Genomic DNA, 7236 nt, shown 5'->3' with positions numbered 1-7236 from the left:
CAAAGTGCTGAAAAGAAGTGACGGCAGTGTTCAGCATTGAGACAGCTCCATTACACCCTCCAAGGCCCAGGTACCATTGTGGAAGAGGTGTTAGAAAGAATGTAAGAACCAAAGGAAGTGCTTTCAATGCTGTCTTCCAGACAAGATGGCCTTGACATTCATGCCCTCATAGTGGCTGATGACCTGCATAACAGGAGAGAAAAAAAAGATGACATCAAAGTAGAAGAGATACTAACTGGAAAGAAGGGATTCGGGGTGGGGGGGACTTGGGAAGGGCTAGGGAGGGTGGTAGGGTGAGAGAAGATTATGATCATGGCGTTATTGTCTGTACTTGGGGAAGTTGTTAATAAAAAGTTAAAGGGACAAACCCAAACTATAGAACAAAATCAGAAGGCAGTCCTGGGAACTCTAAGGTTAGTTTTTCTTTACATTTTTGTCTGTCTCCCCTACATGGTAGCTAACAGATGTGGTTGTTTGTGCTACTGGTTTGCTGCATGCACATTCCGTGTTACAAGGTTTCCCTGTGCACATTGCCACATAGTTGCGTTTCCTTTTTCCTAGGAGACCTCTTAACCAACATCCTAAGGTTGTCATCTGACCTCCACATGCACACAGTGTCACACGTACACCTGTGTACACACACACACACACACACACACACACACACACACACCACAAAACAAAAAAAACTCTACTTGAGTGTTCCAGTGCTTTTACCAGACTGCTTTTAGTAGGAATGCAGTAGAACACATCTCCTAGAGGTCCATGAGAGAGAACACGCAGGTTATCTACTTTTGGAGCTCAACTCAGAACATTTTTTTTCCCTTGATTTTTTTTTTTGTGTGTGTGTGCTAGGGATTGAATCCAGGACCTTGTGCATACTAGGTAAGTGGCCTACCACTGAGCTATTCTTTTGAGTTTTGAGCTAGGGTCTCATGTATCCCAGGTGGTCTTAAACTTCCTAGTTAGCCAGTGATAACCTTGAACTTCTGATCCTCCTACATCATTTTTTTCTTGTTTTTGAGTTGCTGCACAAGACTTTTCTTTCATTTGGTCCAAGGCTTGGGAGGGGATCTGGGTGTTACAAAGCGGCTTAGTGGCTGGAGAGGCTGGGGTGGAGAAGGTCCCGAGGAGGGTGGTTAAGGCAGAGCAGGAGTCCCTGGAAGGCTGCGTGGGATCTAGTCTGCTTCAGGGTGAGCTGCTGGAAGAGATACTCACCCAGATTTGTCTGAGGGCTCGCCAGTCTGCGCAGACTGGTCAGGTGGTCGTCCATCTTCTTGATGAGCTTCCCCTCCTCATCCAAGTAGTGGTGCTCCAGGAAGTCACAGAGATGGGGGTCTGTGCATGTAGGACTCAGTGCATGAAGATCCAAAAGAGCCTCGTTTAGGTTCTTCTCCAGTGCCAAGGTGACTTCCATGGCCTCCTGACTTTTCCCCACTCATCTTGAACAGGCTTCTGCACATCCTCGAAGAGTGCCTGGCTGGCTGCCTCGCCGGTTTTGCATCTTGAGTAGACACTCAGCACCCTGGCGCTTCTCCTCATCCTGCTCCCAGAAGTGGCCTATGCCCAGCAGAGCTACGTCGTCAGAGTCAAAATAGTAGTTTTTTGATGAATCTGGGAGGTCATGGCTGGTCTGGCAATGAGTTAGAAGGTTCTGAGTGGTCCTGCAAGGCACAGACAGTGAGGAGATGGTCCTAGAGGTAGTGACTATAGAGACTGGAAGGCAGTTGGAAATTCTGGGGGAGAAAAGGGCAGGGCAGGGGAGGCCTGGAGAGATGGCTTTCTGTTTAAGGTGGTTAGAATCCTGGTTTGATTCTCCAGGACCCACACAAGCCAGATGCATGGGGGTGGAGGGGATGCATCTGGAGTTCGTTTGCAGTGGCTGGAGGCTCTGGCGTGCTCACTCTCTCTCTTTTTCTCTCTCTGCCTCTTTCTCCCTCTCAAATAAATAAATAAAATGTATTTTAAAAAAGGAAGGAGGGGGCTGGAGAGATGGCTTAGCGGTTAAGCGCTTGCCTGTGAAGCCTAAGGACCCCGGTTCGAGGCTCGGTTCCCCAGGTCCCACGTTAGCCAGATGCACAAGGGGGCGCACGCATCTGGAGTTCGTTTGCAGAGGCTGGAAGCCCTGGCGCGCCCATCCTCTCTCTCTCCCTCTATCTGTCTTTCTCTCTGTGTCTGTTGCTCTCAAATAAATAAAAAAAAAAATTAAAAAAAAAAAAAAAAGGAAGGAGGAAGTCCCTGGGTTTGTTCAGTCCAAACACTGTTGAAGCAAGACACAGACACGTGTCCTCGGTCACGCAACTCCTGCCTCATTTTTGTGTATGTATGTGAGCATGAACACATGCAAGTAAAGGACAGCTTGCTCATTCTGTTGTTCTCTTCTGGGAAATTCTCTTATCTCTACCTCCTGTTTCACCATCAGCGCTTGGGTTACAGAAGCCCACCAGAGCTCCTGGCTTTTTATATGGCATCTGGCGGTGCATCTCAGCTCTTCAGGCTTAAGTGGCAAGTTCTTTATTCACTAAGCCATCTTCCCAGCCGGGACCTCAATAGTTTTTTTCGTTTTTCCAGGTGGGGTCTCACTCTAGCCCAGGCTGACCTGAAATTCATTCTGTATCTCAGGGTGGCCTCAATCTCAGGGTAATTCTCTTACCTCTGCCTCCCAAGTGCTGGGACTAAAGGTGTGCACCACCACACCTGGCATCCAATCTCAATAGTTTTGATTTGTATTTCCCCCATAGCCTAGGAGGCTGAACATTTCTCTGCCAGTTCATTCATCATTTCAATGAATCTTCATTTGAACAATGACTGTCAGTTCATTTGTAATTTTTTTGGGGGAGGGAGGGGAGTTGAGGTAGGGTCTTGCTCTAGCCCAGGCTGACCTGGAATTCACTATGTAATCTCATGGTGTGGCCTTGAACTCACGGTGATCCTCCTACCTCTGCCTCCCAAGTGTTGGGATTAAAGGTGTGTGCCACCACGCCGGGCTTTTTTATGTTTATTTATTTTTATTTTTTTTATGTGCTATAGCACGTATGGAGGTCAGAGGACAATCTTTTGTGTTGGTCCTTGCCTTCCACCTAGTTTAAAGCATTCTTTATTGCAGAGTTTGCCAGGCTGGCTGGCCCATGAGCTTCTAAGGGATTCTCCTATCTGCACCTCCATTCTTGCTGTAGGTACACTGGCATGACAGACACTCATTACTGTGTCTGGCTTTATGTGGCTTCTGGGGAATCTGAACTCAAGAAATCACACTTGTATGGCAAATGCTCTATCCACTGAGCAATCTCCCCAGCCCCAGGAGCATTATTATTATTCTTATTTTGGGGGTCTTTTTCAAGGTAGGGCCGCACTGCAGCCCAGGTTGATCTGGAATTCACTATGCAGTCTCAGGCTGGCCTTGAACTCATAGTGATCCTCTGCCTCCTGAGTGCTAGAATTAAAGGTGTGTGTCACTCTTCCCAGTTGCATTTTTTTTTTTACTAGGTAGGATCTTTGTATGGACATATCATGTGTCGGTAGCATCATTTCCCTCCTCCTGCCCCCATTCCATTGAGGGCCCTCCTCAGTGGGATTACTGGTATTCACCATGGGGTTGTGGGGAATGAGGTGTGAGAATGGCAGGAAGTCAGTCATTGTGGGGTGAGCAATGCCTCTGGATATTCCCTCCTACTCTGTGGCTCTTAACAATCTTTCCACCCCCTCTCCCACGAAGTTTCCTGAGCCATGGTGGTTATTTATTTATTTTTTAAATTTTTGTTGTTTATTTATTTGAGAATGACAGACTAAGAGAGAAAGAGGCAGATAGGGAGAGAGAGAGAGAATGGGCATGCCAGGGCCTCCAGCCACTGCAAATGAACTCCAGATGTGTGCGCCACCTTGTGCATCTGGCTAACGTGGGACCTGGGGAACTGAGCCTCAGACCAGGGTCCTTAGGCTTCACAGGCAAGTGCTTAACCACTAAGCCATCTCTCCAGCCCCATGGAGGTTATCTTTAAAGTCTACTTTAGTGTTGAACTCTCAGCAGCTTCTGGAGATCTGCTTTGGTGTATCTTGAGTATTCTTAGTGTCTGTCTCCATCACCCTGTTGCAGGTTGTCAGGCTTGCTATGGAAGCAGCACTCTTGCTCAGCTCCTCAATTCCTTTGTGGTTTCACCTGGGCCCTAGCTGATGTGCAAGGGGTGGTTTATTTCCTGCCAGAGAATCAGCTATCTTTTTTTTTTTTTTTTTGAAGAAGGGTTTCTAACCCAGGCTGACCTGGAATTCACTATGTAGTCTCAGGGTGGCCTCGAACTCCCAGCAATTCTTCTACTTCTGCCTCACAAGTGCTGATATTAAAGGCATATGTCACCATGCCCTGCCCTCAGCTATTTTTTCTTGTCTTGATAGATTTTTGGTTGTCCTCAGCTCTTTCTGCCTTATGAAAAAGCAATACAGATTCTTCAATGAGAGTGAGGTCAGCATAGGTTAAGGGGGATAAGTATTGTTAATTTTGAGAGGTTTTGGTGGGTGTAGCCTCTCCTTTGGCCAAAAACTAGTGGGAGCTCGTCGTTGGAGTCCATAATCTTGTTCTCTGTAGAATTCTGACTGAGTTCCCAGTTCCAGCTACAGCTTCCTTTCCACTGAGTGGACCTTTAGCCAATCAGAAAGCCACTGGTTGCCACCTAGGCTGGGTGCCACCATTGCACAGGTGTGTACATCTCGTCAGGCTGGTTGCTTTCCTATAGCAGGGTTCCCTGCTTGCTCAGAATGTTGTTGGCCATTTCTCCCCAGCAGTTCATGTGGTGCTTTCCAGCACTCCATGGGCTAACCATCTGAGAGCTGGCCCCATCTGGATTCCAGCCTGATCTCTCTTGGTTTTCTATGTCCGCAGCATGTGGTATCTTCAGCAATGGGGTCCAGTTGCATTATTTTTTGTTTTAACTACAGAGAGAGGGGTGTGGCTTTAGTCAGGGCTCTTGGGAGAAACAGGAAGAAATTTATATTAAGGAATTGGCTCATGTGATTGTGGAGCCATGAGGTTTGTAGGGCCAGTTGGTTGGCTGGAAATGTTAGAGTGGATGTTGAGTTCTGATTCCAATGCAGTCTGGACTGAACAGGGTCCATACACACACTGTGAGGGTGACCTGCTTTATGAAGGTCGGCTGGCTTAAGTGATAGTCATATTACAAAATACCTTTATAGCAACATCTAGACTGCTGCTTCAACAAACCACTGGGTACCATAAAACTAGTCATCACAATTCACCTTTTGTCAACCTGTTATCCACACACATTTCCTTACTGTGTGCTAGGAAGGGTGACCCCAAGACGTTTACCAGGCCAGAACTAGATAAAAAATTATTTAGTTAGTTATTTAGTTTTTTTCAAGGTAGAGTCTCACTGTAGCCCATGCTGACCTGGAATTCACTATGTAGTCTCAGGGTGGCCTTGAGCTCATGGTGATCCCCTACCTCTGCTTCCCAGGTGTTGGAATTAAAGGCGGGCACCTCCATGCCTAGATGTTTATTTTTATTTATGAGAGAGAGACAGAGAGAGAGAGAGAGAGAGAGAGAGAGAATGAATAAGCATGGGTGTTCCAGGGCTTCCTGCTGCTGAAATGAACTCCAGATGCATGCCTTTGTGCATCTGGCATTACCTGAGTACTGGGGAATCAAACTCGGGCTGTCATAATTTACAATCAAGTACCCTTGATTGCTGAGATATCTCTCAGCTCATGTATAAAGTTTTAGTAAAGAACACAGGGGCTGGAGAGATGGCTTGGCGGTTGGGTGCTTGCCTGTGAAGCCTGAGGAACTCGGTTCGAGCCTCGATTCCCCAGGACCCACGTTAGCCAGATGCACAAGGGGGCGCACACATCTGGAGTTTGTTTGCTGTGGCTGGAGGCCCTGGCGCTCCCATTCTCTTTCTTTCTCTCTGCCTCTTTCTCTCTCTGTCTGTCATTCTCAAATAAATAAATAAAAACAAAACAAAAAATTTAAAAAAAGAACACAGACTAGGTGTGGTGGCACACACCTTTAATCCCAGCACTTGGGAGGCAGAAGTAGGAGAATCACTGTTAGTTTGCGGCCACCCTGAGACAACACAGTGAATTCCTGGTCAGCCTGGACTAGAGCAAGACCATACCTTGAAAAACTAAAAGAAAAAAACAAAACAAAAACAGTGGGCCAATTTTGGGAGGGAGAGAGGGGAGGGGAGGGAGAGAAAGAGGACAGGAGCTGTGTCCTTGAAAGGGAATAGTCTTTTCCTAGCAACTACGAGCAGTTGGTTTTGTTTCCTGGGCCATTTGTGCAGGGTTGCATTTGAATAAATGAGTGGAAGTCAGTTCATTATCTTGTTAGGTATTAAATTTCATCATACCGCTTGTAGTTACTAAGGCTGGTCATTTGGGGTGAGGCTAGCCAGGGGTCCTTAGGAGTCAGGCTGTAATTGTCTGTGTAAGACATCACAGGTTGCTGGGTCAGGCTCCAAGTAGACTGGGTCTGATTGTCAGAGAGTAAAGCAGGGTTTTCTTTTTGGACTTTTTGTCTCCACACTTATACCATACTTAATCTCTAGATGAAGGAAATACTTCTTCCTTACAGGGTGCGACTGAAAATGCTCAACTCTCTTTCTAGAAGGGGAAACTTAGGTGATGTTCACACCTCTTGGAATTCCATAATTTAAACACCAGTATGTAAACTTATTTGTTAATCTTTTTTTTTAATACTGGGACAATTTTCAAGTTTTTAATTTTTTTGTTTATTTTTATTTATTTATTTGAGAGCAACAGACAGATAGAGAAAAAGGCAGATAGAGAGAGAGAGAATGAGCACGCCAGGGCCTCCAGCCACTGCAAATGAACCCCAGACGCATGTGCTCCCTTGTGCATCTGGCTAACGTGGGTCCTGGGGAATCGAGCCTCGAACCGGGGTCCTTAGGCTTCACAGGTAAGCGTTTAACCACTAAACAATCTCTCCAGCCCCTGTTTATCTTTGAGACAGGATCTTAATGTAGGCAAAGCTAGTCTGAACTCCTAATACTCTTGCCATTACCTCCCAGCCAGCTTCATTATGTAAATTTAATCCATTTATGGTGTATGATAAAGGATGAGAGGAAGCTGAAGATAAGCGCGCGCGCACACACACACACACACACACACACAGAGTCATAACAAACATGACAAAATAACGAGCAGTACTCATAGTAAGCACAGTCTTTGTTTGTGCTCTGCTCACATGGTCATACCTAACACTAA

The 7236-nt window shown here is 46.3% G+C and overlaps 1 pseudogene; it reads right to left on the bottom strand.

Moving 5' to 3' along the window:
• Window positions 1-1093: 1093 nt before the first annotated feature.
• Window positions 1094-7236, bottom strand: part of LOC101597105 — a 69383-nt pseudogene continuing 63240 nt past the window's right edge.

The sequence above is a fragment of the Jaculus jaculus genome, chromosome 2, assembly GCF_020740685.1.
Source record: "Jaculus jaculus isolate mJacJac1 chromosome 2, mJacJac1.mat.Y.cur, whole genome shotgun sequence".
Classification (NCBI taxonomy): domain Eukaryota; kingdom Metazoa; phylum Chordata; class Mammalia; order Rodentia; family Dipodidae; genus Jaculus; species Jaculus jaculus.
Note: the sequence above shows the minus strand (reverse complement) of the source record. Positions and strands in the feature narration are given on the sequence as shown.